A 19,020-nucleotide genomic window follows, 5' to 3' on the forward strand; every position below is an offset into this window, starting at 1 on the left:
CAAAGTACCACTCATGGTATACCTAAGGTAACTAGCCAGAGCTGTGGACATTCTAGAGGGAGGTTTAAGAAGGAAGGCTGGGTAGATCTTGCAATGAGAAATCTGTTGTGGATTAATTATTGTTCTTGAGCATAAAAAAATGTTGTCTACTCATTAAACATGTTTGTGTATTAAGTTGAACTTGCTGACTTTAGTGACAAAAAGGATTGCACTGCTTGCTTTCTAGCTGCTAGTGTTGCAGACCTAATACGGCTATAGAAGAGCAAGATGATAAATTTGAGTCTGATTTATGACACAACAGGGTTCTTTACTGCAAAATTTCTATTTTTTTGATGCTATAGGAATTGAAAAGAACTTAGCTACGGTTCCAGGTTGAGTTTACAGGGTTGGCAGCTAAAAACATAGTGGTCTAGAAGATGTGCAACTGCAAATAATAATAAAATAAAAAAACGTATTTTTTTATGACTAGCTCTTTATTTCAAGAATAAGTAGATTTCTGTGTGTAATTCTTATTTTACAAGTAAATGAGCTGATATCCAGATAATGGTACTTCACAGTATTTACTGTTTTTGAGACATAACGTTCATAGTGGCAGTTTATGGATTCTTAGCATTATTATAAGTCTTAACTACAGTGGTCTCATCTAAACCTTGTCAGAAGTGGAGCCATATTCTTAATATGCCTTACCTTTTTAATTGCTAGCTTAGGTTTGGTCCAAGTCCAAAGCTACTATTGGTCTTGCTGTATTATGGCTTTGCCATTTTGTTCCAAACAAACCAGAAACTGCCCATTTCTTAATGGGGAATTTTTCTACATCAAATAATACATCACAGTTTACACTAATTTGGCTCTCAAGAATATGTATTAATGATAATAGAGATTGCCTTAATGTCATCTTATAAGTGACCCTTCCTTGACAGAATTCAGGGAAATTTACAGTAATTTAAGAACTGCGTACCAGTGCCTATGCTGTTTCTGGTTTGACAATAGCACGTTAAATAACCTGTTTAATGAACAGGGATCCAGATTTTCAGTTTCCCATGGAAAAAAAACCTTGCGACTTTTCCCCTTTTGACCAAGAAAAATGTGGATTTTTTCATTTTGATAGAGAAACATGTTATCTTCCACTCTTGCAAAGAGCTCCCTGCAGGCTGGCAGATTTCTGGCCTGCAGGGGTGTGGGGAGTAGGAGAAGGGCAATCAGGCAGGGGGCACCATATGCATGCTCACACATGCTCATGGCCACCTTGCAGCCTGGAGAACAGCTCCCCGCAGGTAAGTCTGGCAGTGGGCAGGGAGGAATTGAGGACTCTATGGGGAGGGAGGGATGGAGAAAGTGAGCTAGGCGGCTGCTGCGGGTGGGTGGGTGGGTAAGGAATACCTCGCCAGGGTGGTGCAGAGCTCCCAGCAGTGGCACTGAGCTTCCCTGCCTAGCTCCTCTCTGCTCTGCTTCACTGGGCCCACCCGCTGTTTTGTGGAAGCTCCCAGGGGAGGGCAGCAGGGTGGAGAGCCTGAGCCTGCAGTGGGCATCTTACACAGCCTCCTCCCTCCCCCCCACCCCCACGGGCTCTGTTCTAGCCATGCCAGCCGCAAGTAAGGGGAAGCTGGGCTCTGCACTCTGGGCTCTACCGCAGTAACTACCACCTCCCACAGGTGGCAGCCAGGACTCATGCACTGGTGGAAGGGGTGGTGGGGGCAGAGGGCTGTGAACCTGGGTCTCTGGCTCCATAGCCCTGGCAGCTGGGAGCTCCCTCTGGCAGGGGGGAGGGAGTGAGGGGCACTGAAAGGGCTGGGGGGCTGTAGCTTGGGAGTGAGGGGCCTGGACCTGCATCCTGGTGAGTGAAGGGGGTGGGGGGAGCTCCAATTTTTTTTTCTATGATAAAAGCCTCAAAATCAAATACCAGAATTTATAGGTATTTAGAATTTGTTTTATTATAGTGTTTGAGGCACTGGTAATTTTCCAAATTGCTTTAGAATTGTAAATACATCAGTAAAACATTGTATTCAATTGATAGGGAAGAGGGAGAGATTTCACTTTGCAGATTTTTGGATTTTTATCAGAGAATTTGCATTTTTTAAACAGAAAAACAGGATCCCTGTTAATGACTTTGTATGTCACTTGCTGTATGAACTGTAATAGCTTCGTATTTTTGATTATATACTCCATAATAACTGTGGTTTTTTTTGTCACACTGTAATGTGTATTTATGCTGGATTCAAGATCAGAGACGACTGCCAAAACCAGTTTGGTAGCATTAGAATGAATACAATTAGGAGGCTGCTTTGAGTTACACCTCAGATGCATAAAAGATGTTTTTCTATAAACAAAAGCCTCCTTCATTTTCCTGCCTAGTGTTTAAAAGAATGTGAACATGCGTCTGCAGGAATGTGAGGATTATGGTGAACAAGCAAGAGAAGCTCGGACTACTAAGACACAGATGTTGAGTTGTGGTTGCATTTGGAATATTAAAGTAAATACTTGTAACTGTGATATGAAAGTAGGTGGGTTTGATCTCTACCAGAGAGCTTAGCAATGCTGGAGTCTCCCTGTTGGTAAAAGTGGAGAAAAATAAATCAGTAGTGGGGTGTGATAACTTCTTCAAAGTGCTCCTGAGTGAATGTATGTATAAAACTGAAAAGGTACCTGTAGGAAGTGACTGGAACATATGGTAATGAGAAACTTTATCCCAGTGGCAAAAAGTTAATTGAATTCAGCATAGAGGGTTCACAAAATACAGAAATAGTTATTAAAATTCAAGAAACTGAGTTGAGAGGGAATTGAAGTACCTAGGGAATATGATGCGCTGGAAGGGTTCATCCATGAATGTGGAACAAAGCAACATATTTATGGGGCAAGAGACTACAGTTCCTGTGGGAGAGAACGGTCACTTTCTGCAGCGTGGCTTCCTGAAAGACTTTTCCAAGGACCCACGACTTAAAAAATCCTAACAAAAAGCTGTTGAAGACGTGGATGGAAACAGGAACAGGCAGAATCTTAGACAAGTTAATAACCAGCCGAAGTATCTAAGAGAAAAGAGTTTTAAAAATATATGGTGAGGAGAAAGGTAGTAGTACTGAAGGAGACTGTTCTAAATTGAGATGTAGGTAAAATTAATGATTTAAGTAGTTGATATACAAACAACCCCTCCCCCAAAAAATCTTCAAGAAAAAGTGAAACCTGCTAAAAATAATTTTAAAAAGACCTTTTAAGGGAGTAATGACATTTTAATTAAATAATCAATTTTACGATATTCTTGATTTCATACCATGCAGGACAAAGCATTAAAGGAAGTAGGTGAAATTTTGGTGGTCTTATTGGGACATTGTGTGACTGGAGGGCATCTGGAGGAAAGTAGTATGGCATGGATGTTGAAGACAGATCCTGGAGGGAAACATCCAGGCTACTTGCCAATCAGTAAATCTAGGTTCCGTGCCTTGTAAGATAATGGCACAAATATTTTAAGAGAAACTATTGCTTAAATAATGAGACTATGAACAAGAAATAGCCAAGTAGACTGATTTCTTTTGACTACCAGGCTGGTGGATTAAAGTAGTAGAACAGTACTAGGCAGGAACTTCAGTAAAATATTTTGTTTCTACTACAGTTTTGATCTTAAAGTTCCTGCGAACTGTTTCCATGCTGACTGGTCTGAGTATTTGCAAGTGGCTGAAGGAAGTAAATGCTAGCATATTGCATGTGGGAGGTATATCTCTAGCTTGACCATAGAGTAGATGGCATACCAGTAACATTTGGAGCTATGTGTTCATGTGTTCCTTTGTACATTTTTTTTTCTTTTTTTTTTAATTGTGTAGTACTCTGAATACCAGTAAGGAGGCTAGCTATTTACAAAGCTAGCTAAAAAACAGCAAATAAGAGCAGGAAAATAAATGGAATTATAATTTTTGCTGCTTGCGGGTGAGGGAAGGAAAGGTGAAACCGCAGACTGAGTAAAAGGGAGAACTCTAGAAGCCAAAAGTACTGGAGAAAGTCATTCTCTATAATAGTAGTCAGCAACCTTTTTTTAGGCTGCCAGCTGGAGTGACCCAGTTTGGGTCAGTGGCTGGCAGGTGCTTGGACCAGCTGCTGCTGCTGCTTTCCATGGTAGCACAGGAAAGCCCTGGCAACCCTGTGGCTGTTCCCCAGTGCACTCTCATCCGAGAGTTGAAATTCAAATAAGAATGGGCAGGAGAGGAGTGCTGGCAATAGCCCCAGTCCATGGGGCTTGTGGGACTCTGGCTCTGTGCCTCCATGTGCCGCTCCTCACAAGAGTGCCAGGAGAACCAAGTGGAGGCACGCAGCTGGCCCAGCCTGATGGCCCAGGACTTGCTGTGATTCTGGCACTCCAGTGTGCAGCCAGAAACCGTGTGTTGCTAGGAGGGGATGGGCCTGGCTGGTTCTGTGCCGCACCATGTGGGTCCCGGCCATGCAGCGGGGCTGTGGTGGGGTATGGGATTATGGTGGAGGGGTGGGAACTTGTGGCGGGGGCTCTGGAAGGGTGTGGGTGTGTGTTGGCAGTATGGTTGGAAGTGGGGAGCCAGCCCCATCCATTCTGTCCCGACTTGGCTGCAGCATGCGGTTCCTTGCTGCAAGACTGGGTTGCATATGGCATGGCATGGGGCCAGACTGGCCTGTCCCAGCACCATGGCGTTCTGCCTGTAAAGCCAGGACCCCCCCCCCATCATATCCACATGCACACCAACACCCTCCCATAGCCCCCACACACTCCCACCCGTGCCATACCCACACTCACATCTTTTAACACACCCCAACCACATACACCCCTTTATCCCCCACACCCAATAAGAGTAAGAACGTATTTTGAGCTAGTATTCTATTGCCTCTAGATACGCTATGCAAACACAAACCAGGACAAAAATATTTTTAAAATAAAATTGAAATAAGTTATAGTAGATGGAGTGGGTGTTATAATAACACCTACTGCAAGCAGGTACTTCCAGATATCGAAACGGAGTACTTCTGGGGCAAGGGGAGGAAAGGGGAGGAACTTAGGGCAGCAAAGGTCAGGGGTTGGGGCGGGACTTCTGATCCCAAGATGCCCCGCCCGCTGGTTGCCATCTGTGGGGCTACCCTTGCAACCCTTGACAACTCACCAAAACTTGTTAAGTAGCCTTCCAGCCAAAATAATTACTCACACCTGTGCTAAATTGAACTGTGCTGTGGTCTGCTAGACTCAAAAGCATGATAGCATCAGTAATTCCCCCCTCCCCTCACCCCCTCCCCCCCCCCCCCCCGAAAGACAGGCTTAAAGACCTTAAGCGTTCAAGGTCCTGTTTCTGAATTATTAGCAACTAAAACTGGGTAATTGTATTTTTTTTTTATATATACTCTTTTATTACCCTGTTACTCCTAAATAGTCAGTAACCAGTACTGTGTTTTGAGGTTTAAAATTTCAAGTTAAACCTTCAAGTTTAGTACTTTTCTTTGGTGGGGGTAGAGTGGGGAATATTTACATAGTCATAGAGAAGTAGAGCTGGAAAGGACCACTAGAGGTCATTTCCAACTCCTTGCCTGAGCCAGGATCATCCCTATACAAACCTATTGTCTCACATCCTACCAAAAGTAGACAGTCAACTCAGACACAACACAAGACATAATGCCCTAACCTACCCTAGGTTAAGCAGGGGAACGATGGGGACCATCCTGTGGCTGCAGGAGTTGTTAAAATATGCTAAAGAAATCCTGGGGAGAGGGCCAAACCTCCTGCTATAGAAGGCAAAAACTCCCACAGTTCATACCAGTCTGACCATGAGGTAAAATTTCTTCCTGATCCCAAATATGGCATTTGGTCCAACCCCCTGAACAGAGAGGTGAGACCTGCCAGAAACCTCTGGATATGTCTCCTAAGAGGACCGTTGGTTCACACCTGTCAAAATCCCCAGCCTGGGCTGCAGTGCTTCTGAGGAAGGCTTAAAAAAACTCTCTAACTTTTATATAGTAACAGGAAGGGAAAATATTCCCTCCTGGCCCCAACCAGCAAAGCCCAGAAGCACGAGAAATATTAAAACATAGAAACAACTATGACTGCATCATCCCTGATCAATGCCTATCCAGCCTCTTCTTGAACACCTCCAACGATGGAGATTCAACAATTTCCCTAAGCAGACCATTCCACTTACTCACTGTTCTAACAGTGAAGACAGTTTTCCTGATGGCCAATCTAAACCTACTTTGCTGCAATTTCAAGCCATGGGTTCAATTTCAAGCCTACCCTGCAGAAGGAAAGAAAAGGTGTTTGCTCTCTCCTTTAAGGCAGCCCTTCAGGTAGTTGAAGATTGCTATCATGTCCCCTCTTATGACCCTATTCTGCAAGATGAACACGCCTTGCTTTTGTCTCCTCATATGACTTGCCTTTCAAGCCCTAATTATTGTTTCCAGCCTTATATAAGAACAGTCATTTATTGGATCAGAACACAGGTCTTTCTTGCCCAGTATTGTGTCACACTGGCAGATTGGATGCTAAAAAGGAAAATGAGCAGGGTATGACCAGGGTTTTTTATACTGTTCCTCTTCTACTTTCAGCCCCCAGCATTTAAGGCAGGAGTGGGCAAAATCTGGCCCGCAGGCCCACCAGGGGGTGGGCCTGCAGTGCAGGGCGCCAGCCATGGCAAGGGGCCAAGACTGGGACGTTGGTCCCAAGATGGTGACCAGGGGGTGGGGCACCTGTCAAGAGGCGGGGCTACCTATGTGGCCCTCGATAGCCTGCCAAAACTGGGTAAGCGGCCCTCCGCACAAAAGAACTGCCCACCCCTGATTTGAGGTCTAGGAAGTTCTAATTCAAAGGCTGTATCTGTAACCCCCATTCTCAGTGGCTGCTGATATACCTTTCCTCAAAAGAATCGTCTGATCCCTTTTGGGATCAGCAAAAGGTTTCTGTTGCTGCATCCCAAAACCACATTCATCTTCTGTACGGCTGCATCACACTGCAGATTTGGAGTCTATCATCTACCAAGACTCTTAGATCCTTCTCCGTAGAGCTACCATCCAGACAGGTGTCATCCATTTTGTGTTTGTATTTTTTATTATTCCTCCAGGAGTGTAGCACCCTGCATTTGTTAACATTGAACTTCATCTTGTTAGCTCCAAGCCAGTTTTCCAGTTGAGGTCCTTCTAAATTGCATTCACAACCTTCAACGTGTTGCAGTTCTTCCCAGTTTAATGTCATCTGCAAACTTGCTCAAGAAGCTTTCTATGCCAGCATTGAAATCTGGCATAGAAAGCTTTAATAAACAAGTTGAAAAGCCCTGGGCCCAAAACAAATGCACTCAGAACCTCCTGCTATTCTGACATGGATCCATTTATAATTACCCTTTGCATAGAGCTATTGAGCCAGTTGTCTAGCCACTTAATAGTGGTATTGTCTAGCCCACATTTTTCCATATTGCTTTTCAGACGGTCTTGTGGCACTTTGTCAAAAACCTTAGTCCAGCTATACCATATCCACAGCATTTCCTTCATCCACCCAGGTAGTTACTTTGTCAAAGGACATCAAGTTTGTTTGAAACTGTTTGCTCCTGGTAAATCTCACAGTGGATGTCTGTGATAAGCATTTCCATTTCTAGATGCTTGGAAATGGACTTCCTTGGGATATAGTCCAGTAACTTCCCAGATATTCCAGTCTGTAGCTCCTCAGGTCCTCCTTTTTTGCCTTTTTAAAGGAAGGGTACTATGTTAGCCCTTTTCCAGTCCACTGATATCTCACCCATCTTCCACTGTTTCATGAGTATTATTGCCAAGGGCTCTGAGATCTCCTTTGGCAGTTTCTTTGGTATGCTGGAGTACTGCATTCCATTCTGGATGCCATACTTCAAGAAGGATGTGGAGAAGCTTGAGAAAGTCCAGAGAAGAGCCACTCATGATTAGAGGCCTGAATAGCAAACCATATGAGGAAAGGCTGATAGATATGGGACTGTTCAGCCTAGAAAAGAGAAGAAGGCTTTGGGGGGATTTGGTGACAGCTTACACATATATCAGGGACTAGTTGAACAACTGTTCACCAAAACGCCCCAGGGGAAAACCAGGAACAACAGTCATAAACTTCTAGAAAGAGGCTTCAGATTGGATATAAGGAAAAATTTATTTACAGTTTGTGTGACCAGACTCTGGAATAGACTCCCAGTGGGGGTGGTGCAGGCACCTACCCTGGAGATCTTCAAAAGGAGACTGGAGACGCACCTTGCTGGGGTTATTTGACCCCAGCAGTCTTTCCTGCCCAGAGCAGGGGCGCTGGACCCGATCTCCTGAGGTCCCTTCCAGCCCTAAAGTTCTGTGACTATGTGAAGTTCATCAGGCCCTGGTGACTTATAGTAACTTAGACCCATCAAAAACTCTCTGACTGTCTCTCTTGCTATCTCATCCCTCAGTTTGTCCTCTTCCTTATCCAGATAATTCTTATTAGATGTCTGGTTACAGCCTTTTTTGTGAAGACTGAGGCAAAGTAGCAGTTGAGTAGCTCTGCCTTCTTTGTATCTTCTGTTAAGAGTTTGTCCTGGACCTGCAGTTTTCTTAGCTTTTTTTTTTCTGGCTTACTTCTAGATCATCTTGTTGTCTTTAACCTCCCCTGCCAGGTGCAGCTCATTCTTCCTTTGCCTTCCTGATTTTGTCCCTGCAGGTTCTTGCTGTTTTCTGGGTATGCTTCCTTGGCAACCTGTTAATTTTTCCATTGCCTGTACAATTCTACTTAAACATTTATTCAAGTGCCTAATGATGGTATATAAATAGTAAAAAATTATTTCTTTTAGAAGGACTAATAATGTAATACCTTAAAGACCGAATCTAATGTGAAGCATGTGTTAGTACAGGATACAGACCTTACTTTATGTTAATTTATATTTATATATTTATTTCATGACCTTGTGGTTAAAGACATAGGGACATAGACATATGTGACACCTAGGCTGGTTTAAGCGTGGTTAAACCAATCTAAAGCTGCCTGAAATGGTTCAGATGCATACTTGGAAAATCAGGTACTCTTTTTAAACTGGTTCACAGTGCACCAGTTCAGTGTTGGACACAAAGCATTCTGTGATACAGATCTGATCAGTACTTCAGGCAACCCACACTACATCACTCCCTGCCCTTCCTTTTTCCTCCCTTCCCCTCCCCTCCAGCTGGTAGCTCCAGTACTTTCCTGTTCCTGTTTGTTGACACTTTTTACTAATGAGCCCCCTTGCACTGCATGTTCAATAAAAACTATCTTTTTCTAATGACCAGCTGAATCCTCACTCTCTACTTGACCACAACTCTTCACCACATCCTCCCAACCTCTCAGAACCCAAAAGTGTGGAGCCAAGCATTCCCCTTCCCCTTCTCTACCCCACCTTCTTCCGGGCTGCCCCAAGTCAGGCAAGCATGGACTTTGGCGTTTGCATGCTGTTGAAGTATTTAAGTTCCTCAGTCATTTGCATGCTATTGAACTTGTATTTAGGAAAGATGGAAAAGCTGAACAATGAAAATGCCCCAGCCACAGGCCACCTCCACTCCCCCATAAGCCCCAAAGCATGGGTATAAGCACCCTTCCCACCTCCCCCCCACCCTCTTACCCACTGAGAGACATGGCTTGCATGCCCAGTCCCACTCCCTGGTGTCAAGAGTGCCATAGCACTTCAGTGACCATTCCAGCAGGAACACACAGGTGAGAGAGAGTATAGAGGTCTCTAATTTTTCCTTAGTGCAATCACTAGCCTGACTTGGTTATATTAATGACTTTTTGAAAGGAAGAATATATTTTTGTTAGGCAGTATTTGTGTAAGTATATTGTCAGGTCATCACTACTTGTATACAGAGGGAGAGAGAGAGAAATGCTCATTAGAGCAAAACTTTGAGTGTCGACTTATTTTGCAATAGGTAAGAGGAGGATTATGAAAGATCACTTGATTTTGATTTTCCAGCCTGACTTTTGAGGCGGGGAAAAAGGAAGGTGTATGCTTCCATCAGGCCTCTGCTCCATGTGAAAATCTAGAAAAGTAGTTCATGGCATGAAAGGTTGAGAGTGATTTCTCTGCAGTCTTGAGAAGGTCTCATCAGTTAGACGCGGGAGCAGCGAGAGACGCGCGGGTGAAAGCTCGCTGCGCCCCCGCTCCCCCGAAGCCCCCCAGAAACCCTCCAGCAGCCGCGGAGCCCCCCCGCTGGCCCCCAGCACAGCCGGGGTAAGTGGGGCCCGTGGAGAGAGGGGGCTAACCCCTTAGTGTGTGTGTAGGAGGCGGCGGCTGAGTGGAGCCGGGCCGGGTCAAGCCCCGCCCAGGCCCCCACTTCACCCAGCCCCCCAGGGAGCCATGCGAACAGGCTGCACAAACGGGCGCACTTCTTTGCCGGCGCATGAGTTAGCGCGGAGTTCGCACGGGAGGGCCCCGGACCCTGCCTGCGCACCCCCCAGGGTAGACAGCCCCAGCCGTAGCCAGCCTACCAGAGGCATGACACGGATGGGCACGCGCCGCACCCCGAGGGTCCCCTCGGGCTCCACGGCCCCCCCCTCTGGCACCTCAGAGACGGCCACCCAGACGGAGCCCCTGGTTCCGGGCTCCACGCAGACAGAGCCCCTGGCTCTCGGCTGCGGGGGCTGCCTGTCCCTTTTTCAGGCTCTGGGGCCTGGGAGCATGGCGACCTCCCCTTGCTGGGTCTGCTCCATTTTGGGGTCTCTGGTGCGCCAGCTGGAGGAGCTCCAGGCCACAGTCCAGAGACTGCGTGCCATCAGGGACTGCGAGCAGGAGATAGACTCCTACTGCCAGGCCCTTCTCCCCCGGGAGGCAGAGGGTAGATCACAGTCTCCCTCCACGCCAAAGGAGGACTCTGGGACCTCCTGCTGTGTCCAGCCAGGGGCATGGACCAAGGTGGTCAAGGGCCCTAAGGCCCGCCGCACCAAGGCCCCACCCCCGCCACAACTGAGCAACAGGTACGCACCTCTTGCTGCCCCTGCAGACCCTGCTGAGTTGCCGGCCCCCACAGGCAACATGGGCCTAACTGCAGCTCCCGCCCCTGCTCTCCCCAAGACAAAACGTAAGGTGTTTGTTGTGGGAGACTCCCTCCTGAGTGGGACGGAGGAGCCAATCTGCCACCCCGACCCCTTAGCCCGGCAAGTCTGCTGCTTCCCAGGGGCCTGCATCCGGGACATTGCGGAGAGGATCCCCAAGCTCCTCAAACCCACAGACCACTATCCTATGCTCCTTATTTATGTGGGCACCAATGACACGGCTCGGAGCACTCCCAGCCAGATCATGAGGCGCTACAGGGATTTGGGAGCGGGGCTTAAGGGTCTGGGGGCACAGGTGGTGTTCTCGTTGATCCTCCCAGTCTCAGGCTATGGGCTGAGAAGGGACAGGAGGATCTATGTGGTCAACCAAAGACTTCAGTGCTGGTGTCGTCAGGAAGGCTTTGGCTTTCGTGACCACAGCCCACTCTTTGGCGAGAGAGGCAGCGAGCTGCTGGGAAGAGATGGTCTCCACCTCTCTCCCCTAGGAAGGAGGCTCTTCTCAGCCAGACTGGCTGACCTGCTCCACCGGGCTTTAAACTAAGCCCGTTGGGTGACGGGGGGACTACCGCCACTGCTGGCCTGCTGAGCAATCCTTGCAAAGCCAGCGGATCACGGCACTTAAGGGAGCCCACCCCAGCCCCAGCCCTGGACCACGGGGTAGATGGCTATACCCTGTACAGGAGGGATCGTGTAGAGAAAAGGGGCGGGGGTGTAGCTCTCTATGTTAAGGAAAGCTATGCGTCCCTGCAAGCCAATATTGGTGACCAGGGTGGATGGCTGGAGACCCTCTGGGTTAAAATCCGTGGAGAACACGGCACAGGGGACACAATGGTGGGAGTCTATTACAGACCTCCCACCCAAAGTCCTGAGCTTGACCAGGAGTTTGCCCGGGAACTGGCTGAGGCAGCTTGCTCCAGGACCATGGTTGTCATGGGTGACTTCAATTACCTGGACATCTCGTGGGAGGATCGCTCAGCAAAACCTGAGCGGTCGCAGAGCTTCCTCTCGTGCGTGGATGACCTCTACCTGACTCAAGAAGTCTATGGGCCAACGAGAGGCAAAGCGGTGCTCAACCTGGTACTGGCTACTGGGGATGACCTAGTCGGCGACCTAGTGATCGATGGGAAGCTGGGTGACAGCGACCACGAGCTGATCACCTTCACCATCCGCTGAAAAACTGGCAAGTCAGCAACACGCAAGTCCTTGACTTCAGGAAAGCCGACTTTGACAAGCTCAGGAGGCTTGTCAGTGAGGCCCTAAGGGACAGTGACCACAGGGAGAGGGGAGTTCAAGAAGAGTGGTTGCTCCTCAAGGGAGCGATCCTCAATGCACAAACTAAGTCTATTCCATCTCGGAGGAAAGGCAGCAACAGGGCACAGCAGCCCCCCTGGCTCTCCAGGGACCTAGCAGACCTCCTGAGGCTAAAAAGAAAGGCCTACAAAGGATGGAGGATGGGAGTCACCTCCAAGGAGGATTATTCTGCACTGGTCCGGTCCTGTAGGGAGCTGACCAGGAAAGCCAAGGCTGCAACTGAACTCCAGCTAGCTTTGAGCATCAAGGACAATAAAAAGTCCTTTTTCAGATATGTGGGGAGCCGGAGGAAAAGTAGGGGCAACGTTGGAACCCTCCTGAACCAGATGGGGCAACTGACGCCCAGGAAAAAGCCAGCCTATTAAATAGGTATTTTGCGTCGGTCTTTCATCAGCCCCATGGGACGCCCATGCCCGCTACAGGGCCAGGAAGTCCGGGTGAGGGTGATCCCCTGCCCTCCATTAATGCTGACTTTGTGAAGGAACATCTTGAGAAGCTGGATACCTTCAAGTCAGCCGGCCCTGACAATCTTCATCCCAGGGTACTCAAGGAGCTGGCGAGCATCATAGCCCAGCCTCTAGCACGGATCTTTGAAAACTCTTGGCGCTCTGGTGTAGTGCCCGAAGACTGGAAGAAGGCCAATGTGGTGCCTATCTTCAAGAAAGGGAGGAAAGTGGATCCGGCTAACTATAGGCCCATCAGCCTGACTTCTATCCCGGGGAAGATCTTAGAAAAGTTTATTAAGGAGGCCATCCTTAATGGACTGGCCGACACCAACATCTTAAGGGATAGCCAGCACGGGTTTGTTGCGGGTAGGTCTTGCTTGACCAATCTCATTTCCTTCTACGACCAGGTGACCTATCACCTGGACAAGGGAGATGAGATTGATGTCATATATCTTGACTTCAAAAAAGCCTTCGATCTGGTGTCCCATGATCGTCTCTTGGAGAAACTGGCCAATTGTCGCCTTGGGTCCCCCACGATCCACTGGCTGGAAAATTGGCTCCGGGGTCGGACCCAGAGGGTAGTAACTGATGGAAGTCACTCATCGTGGTGTCCTGTGACCAGTGGGGTCCCCCAGGGCTCTGTCCTTGGACCCATACTGTTCAACTTCTTCATTAATGATGTGGACACTGGAGTCAGAAGCGGACTGGCCAAGTTCGCCGATGACACCAAACTTTGGGGCAAAGCATCCACACCAGAAGACAGGCGGATGATCCAGGCTGACCTGGACAGGCTCAGCAAGTGGGCGGACGAGAATCTGATGGTGTTCAACGCCAATAAATGCAAGGTTCTCCACCTTGGGGAAAAAAAACCTGCAGAATTCTTATAAGCTATGTTGGCTAGCACTATGGAAGAAAGAGACTTGGGGGTCATCATTGACCACAAGATGAACATGAGCCTGCAATGCGATGCTGCGGCTAGTAAAGCGACCAAAACGCTGGCTTGCATCCATAGATGCTTCTCAAGCAAATCCCGGGACGTCATTCTCCCCCTGTACTCGGCCTTAGTGAGGCCGCAGCTGGAGTACTGTGTCCAGTTTTGGGCTCCACAATTCAAAAAGGATGTGGAGAAGCTTGAGAGAGTCCAGAGAAGAGCCACACGCATGATCAGAGGTCAGGGAAGCAGACCCTACGATGACAGGCTGAGAGCCCTGGGGCTCTTTAGCCTGGAAAAGCGCAGGCTCAGGGGTGATCTGATGGCCACCTACAAGTTTATCGGGGTGACCACCAGTATCTGGGGGAACGTTTGTTCACCAGAGCGCCCCAAGGGATGACGAGGACGAATGGTCACAAACTACTACAAGATCGTTTCAGGCTGGACATAAGAAGAATTTCTTCACTGTCCGAGCCCCCAAGGTCTGGAACAGCCTGCCACCAGAGGTCGTTCAAGCGCCTTCATTGAACACCTTCAAGATGAAACTGGATGCTTATCTTGCTGGGATCCTATGACCCCAGCTGACTTCCTGCCCTTTGGGCGGGGGGCTGGACTCGATGATCTTCCGAGGTCCCTTCCAGCCCTAATGTCTATGAAATCTATGAAATCATCATGTTTTACTTGAAAATGCAACAAAATCATAGTACTTCTGTTTCAGCCTACAGTGTCAAATGTGAGCAAATATGTAGGATAATAGAGTAGGGCTAGAAGGGTTCTTGCAAGGCTGACTAGTCCAGCCTCCTGCTCAAGTCAGGATCACACCTGACTAAACCATTCCAGCCATGTGTCTGTCCAACCTGCTCTTGAAAACATTCAAGGATGGAGATTCCACAATTGCTGTAGGTAGTCTGTTCAGCTGCTTGACCACCTTCATAGTCAGAAAGTTCCTCCCAATCTCCTACCCAAGTTCCCTGTGCTGAAGCTTGAGGCTGTTGCTCTTAGTCCTGCTCCTATGGCCACAGAAAAAAGTCAGTCTCCATAGTCCTTGTAATCGCCCTTCAGGTATCTGAAGACTTTTATCAAATCTCCACTTTAGTCTTCTTTTCTCCAGGCTAAGTAACTCTAGTTCTTTCATTCTTTCCTCCTAAGTTTTGTCTTCCAGGCCCCTAATCACTTGTATTGCTCTGCACTTGACTTTCCAAACTGTCCACAAGCTGTATAAAACAAGGATGATAGGATCACTGCTAGGCTTAAGTGGGGAAAAGAATTTTATATCTTCAAATTTTGTGATGCAGTCAATTGTTACTGACCACTACTAACGTGAATGTGTACAACAAGGATAAAATGCAGAGTCCTTAATACAATATCTGTTGACTGGTATTACAGTTTCTATTAAGGTAATTTTGATCAAATAGACATTGTTTGCTTAATATAAAACCATTGGAACATATTAACGTAATTTAGTATTTATGGGCTTTAACATGTGACCTGCTTACACCAGTGTAAGCAAACACAAGGCAAAAGATGTGAATGTCTTCACTGGTATTAAGTGCCACAGATTCAATATGTTTTTACCTTGGAGAAAAATGTGTAGTAAAAGTAACATCCTAAGTTATATCAGTGTAGATTGCTCTCCACTTCTAGCTTGTGGGAGTAGTTTGGTTATTGCAAACAAGTTATTGCATGTTCCTTGCCAGGTAAGAAGCCAGGGTACTGTGGTACCTTATAGACTTGTGCTTTGAGGGGCATGAGCTTTTGTAGGCTACAGCTTGCTTCATCAGATGCTAAGCAGGCTGTAGCCTATGAAGGCTTATGCCTCTCTAAATAAATTAGTTTCTTAGGGGCCACACTGCCCTGCCTTCTGCTTAACTTCAGACTAACATGGCTAACTACCTCACTCGGCTAGTGCTGAGTTCATTATAACAACACCTACTGCAAGCAGCTACTTTCAGATCTCTGCTTGTCTACTTGCTTTGCATCCTGGTGTAACTGGAATTAATATACAAGAGGCATGTTTTTTGTGATACCATTTTATTGGCTCAGCAGTATAGTTGGGAGAGCTGTTGGACAAATTTCCAGGCATCAAGTGCTTGTGGAAGGGCCCTCGATGCACAAAAGCTTATCCAACTATACTGTTGGTCCAATAAAAAAAAAAATCACAAAAAATCTGTATTTCTCAGACATTTTCTGGACCATTGTGGCTACAAGAACATTGTAGGCTCCAATCCTGCTTGAAAATTCAAAGCATATAAATGATGCTGATGCAAATATGCTGTGTGTCCAGCCCTTTTTTTCCATGAAATTTCTCCCCCAATTTGAGGATCTGTAATTTCCATCTCAGGGTGCAACTTTTATCTCCTAGTTCTGTAAACTAATGGAAACTCTCCTAGAACCATAACTGATGAGGTTATAGTCATATATTCTGTCTTTAAATGCTGTTCTGTGGGATTTTGTGCTAATCATACAGGCAACATTTGCAGTAAATAGCAAGGTCTAGAAACTCAAGATAAACCCATAGTTCTGTAGAACCAAATAACTGAAGTACTGGTTTGACATGACTAAAATTGTTGCTGTTATGCAATCAAAACCTTTTATTGCAGAAACTTTCAGGGAAAAAGGCTGCCAGCTCCTTTAGTGGTTGTTATCAACACCTAGGACAGAGAAATGACTTTTAAATGGAACAGAATTCATCATCATTTTGGTCCATTGGGATGCTACCAATATTAAAACATGATTTGTTGTATGTCATTTCTAAGAACTTCTAAAGTGTGTTTGAATAGCTTAGAAATAACAGTAGCTAAATTGAGTTAAAACTGGTGCCTTTTATGTCTACCTTATGTCTTCCTATATTTTCTGACTAGTTCAAAAATAAGCATATGTGCCAGTGCTCTGGAAGTTTATTTTCATGCTAGTAAAAATATTGAACTTAATAAAATATTTGCCTTTTAAAAACAATTTACATTCATATAGTGTCTTATCCAAAGGAATCTCAAATCATGCACTTCCTGAAGCTTAGTCATGTCTGAAGTGAATACTTGCAGGAATAAAAACATCTAATGCATGTTGCTTGCATTTAAAGACAGGAAATAAATTATCTTTATTAAGATTTCTTTTGCACCTTCACCTCTGTAGCACATGACCACTCAGAAGGAAACGAATCTAAACCCATTGCATCATAGTGGCACATACAATGGTGCACACATCTGAGATGGCTCACTTATTTCACTGTGTTGCACTACAGTTCTCTTTTGCTTCACATGGGGGAAGAGGCGAAACTGAGGACTCCTACTCCAGAGGAGTTAGGTTGAAGAGCAGAAGGCTGGACTAGAAGGCCTTGCAAGAACCCTTCTAGCCCTGCTCTATTATCCTACATATTTGCTCACATTTGACACCGACAAATATTTGAAGAATTCTAGGGTTAGAGTTTAAGCTTCACTCAGAATTTGTGATAAAGGCTGCCCCCACTTAACTCATCTGTAAATGATTATCACAGCTTTCAGCAGACCATTCAGCCTGTAGGAAGTCAAAGGCAGCCAGATGTGATGGCCTGGATGTACCCTGCAGAACATTTACTGAAAAGTTGTGTTGCATGAGCTTATTGCCTGTTTCCAAAATATATTTTATTTTTTAACTCATTTGAGGCAACATTTCATTGAGAAATTAAGTACAGTTGAACCCAAATTTTCCATTTTCAGGTGGTAGCAACTTGCTTAATTCATAGAGGGTTGCTGAATACAAAGAGGAGCCACTCAGCTGATTGCTGACTCTTACTTCAAAAGATGCTACTCCTCCACTCAGCTGGAGTTCATCAGCAAACTGATGCAGCTGATTGGAAGAGTGGTACCCTTGGAAATAAAAGCTGCAGTAATCGGCTGGAAAACCTCGGTGATCCCAAACTGCAGCTGTAATACAAATAGATTTCTCAGTAGTTCATGTACCCCCATCTTTCCTGGGGAATAAGGAAGAATCCTGGGTTTACTGTATATGTAAAGCTTAGCTTTAGAATAATCTTACAAGTTTGGGTTCAGATACTAAGAAATTCTCTTAATATTCATGTTCTTACCACCCTCAGAATGATTAAATAGATTTTGCCATGCTTTCTGAACAAAATAATTCACTGCGGGGCCAAGAACTGAGCAGAATTCTTATTTTTAAGAGTATTTGCAAATCTTTATCTTCTCTCCCTGCCCCCCCCCACCCCCCCACCCCAACTATGCTACTGTGTGCTGGTGATGCAGCAGGCAGTCTCTGGACACCCAGATGTTGGACAGCCCTGTTCAGAACATTAACTGGAGACTTGATTTTCAGGACTTAGGTTTCAGGACTTCATTTCTTTCCAAGCTACACCCTTGGAAATCTGTATGTATGTTAGTACAAGTTTTAATTCTTAGAAACAGTTTATTAGAGAGACTTTTAGTGTTAGTTTTTATTTTTAGTATACCCTGTATAAAAAGGACACTTGCTGAGCAAACAGGGACAGCAAACAAGGCATATTGCAAGCAGTTTGCAGGTCAATTCCACTGTCTCTCTCTTGGATTCTGCTGTCGTTCAAAATTCGCAGTACTATCTTGGACTTGATAAGCCTTCTGAGGGCTGATCATTTCTAGCAGCTATTTTAATGAAGTTATTTCCATTTTGCAAAGTGCACGTCTTTACTGCACTCAGAACCTTGGAGGCTTAACTAATTTTAGATTTAGTTAACAAATATTCCCCCTTGATTGGTTCCATTATTTCTTTTAAGTGAAAAATGTCTATCTAGTCTTCCCTCGTTTCTCATTTCACAAAACAATTGCATACATGTCATTACACTGACACATACCAGGAAAATGGAGTTCAAAACCTGTCAATTCAAAACCTGTCAGGTTCAAGCATTCTCGCTTTATAATATCTCCCCTCATGAAAGCATGGAATCTGTATTAGTCTTGTAATCCTTTGAGTCCTGTTTCTTCCCTTTTTCATTTTTTCCTTTACTTGCTTGTTAGAAATACTGATAAAAAGGGAAGAGCCCTTAACAATACTTTAAAAAAGGAAACTTCATGGTGCACCCTTTACAGGTGGATAACTACTGTCTTTTAGTGCACCACCTGTTGTTCCTTCTCTCCACCTGCATTCAGTAAGCTAGTCTCTCCTATGGGCTGTCTTTTACCATGGGGATATCACTAAATGTCTGAAATAGGCCAGCTGTTCACCTGCTGCATAGAGCCATTAGCTGAATTCAGCTTCTCAGACAGTATGATACAGTTTAGATTTTCTGCTCCCTCTCTGCCCCACAATTATTGCTTCAGTAATTACTGGGTCCTAGAACTAGGAGTGTTTTGGCTTTCATTATATTCTACCACTAAGCA

General features: G+C 45.8%; 1 protein-coding gene and 1 long non-coding RNA gene across 2 annotated transcripts in view; one reads left to right on the top strand and one right to left on the bottom strand.

Annotated features, from left to right (window-relative positions):
- The window catches only part of BMT2 (base methyltransferase of 25S rRNA 2 homolog), a 67,807-nt gene that overhangs the window by 37,490 nt on the left and 11,297 nt on the right, over positions 1-19,020 (top strand). The window lies entirely within an intron of this gene.
- The window catches only part of LOC132250002 (uncharacterized), a 26,892-nt gene continuing 7,872 nt past the window's right edge, over positions 1-19,020 (bottom strand). The window contains exon 3 of the long non-coding RNA XR_009461575.1: positions 1-3,023. This is a non-coding gene — a long non-coding RNA (uncharacterized LOC132250002). The remainder of the gene's footprint in view (positions 3,024-19,020) is intronic.

The sequence above is a fragment of the Alligator mississippiensis genome, chromosome 4 (assembly GCF_030867095.1).
Source record: "Alligator mississippiensis isolate rAllMis1 chromosome 4, rAllMis1, whole genome shotgun sequence".
Classification (NCBI taxonomy): Eukaryota; Metazoa; Chordata; order Crocodylia; family Alligatoridae; genus Alligator; species Alligator mississippiensis.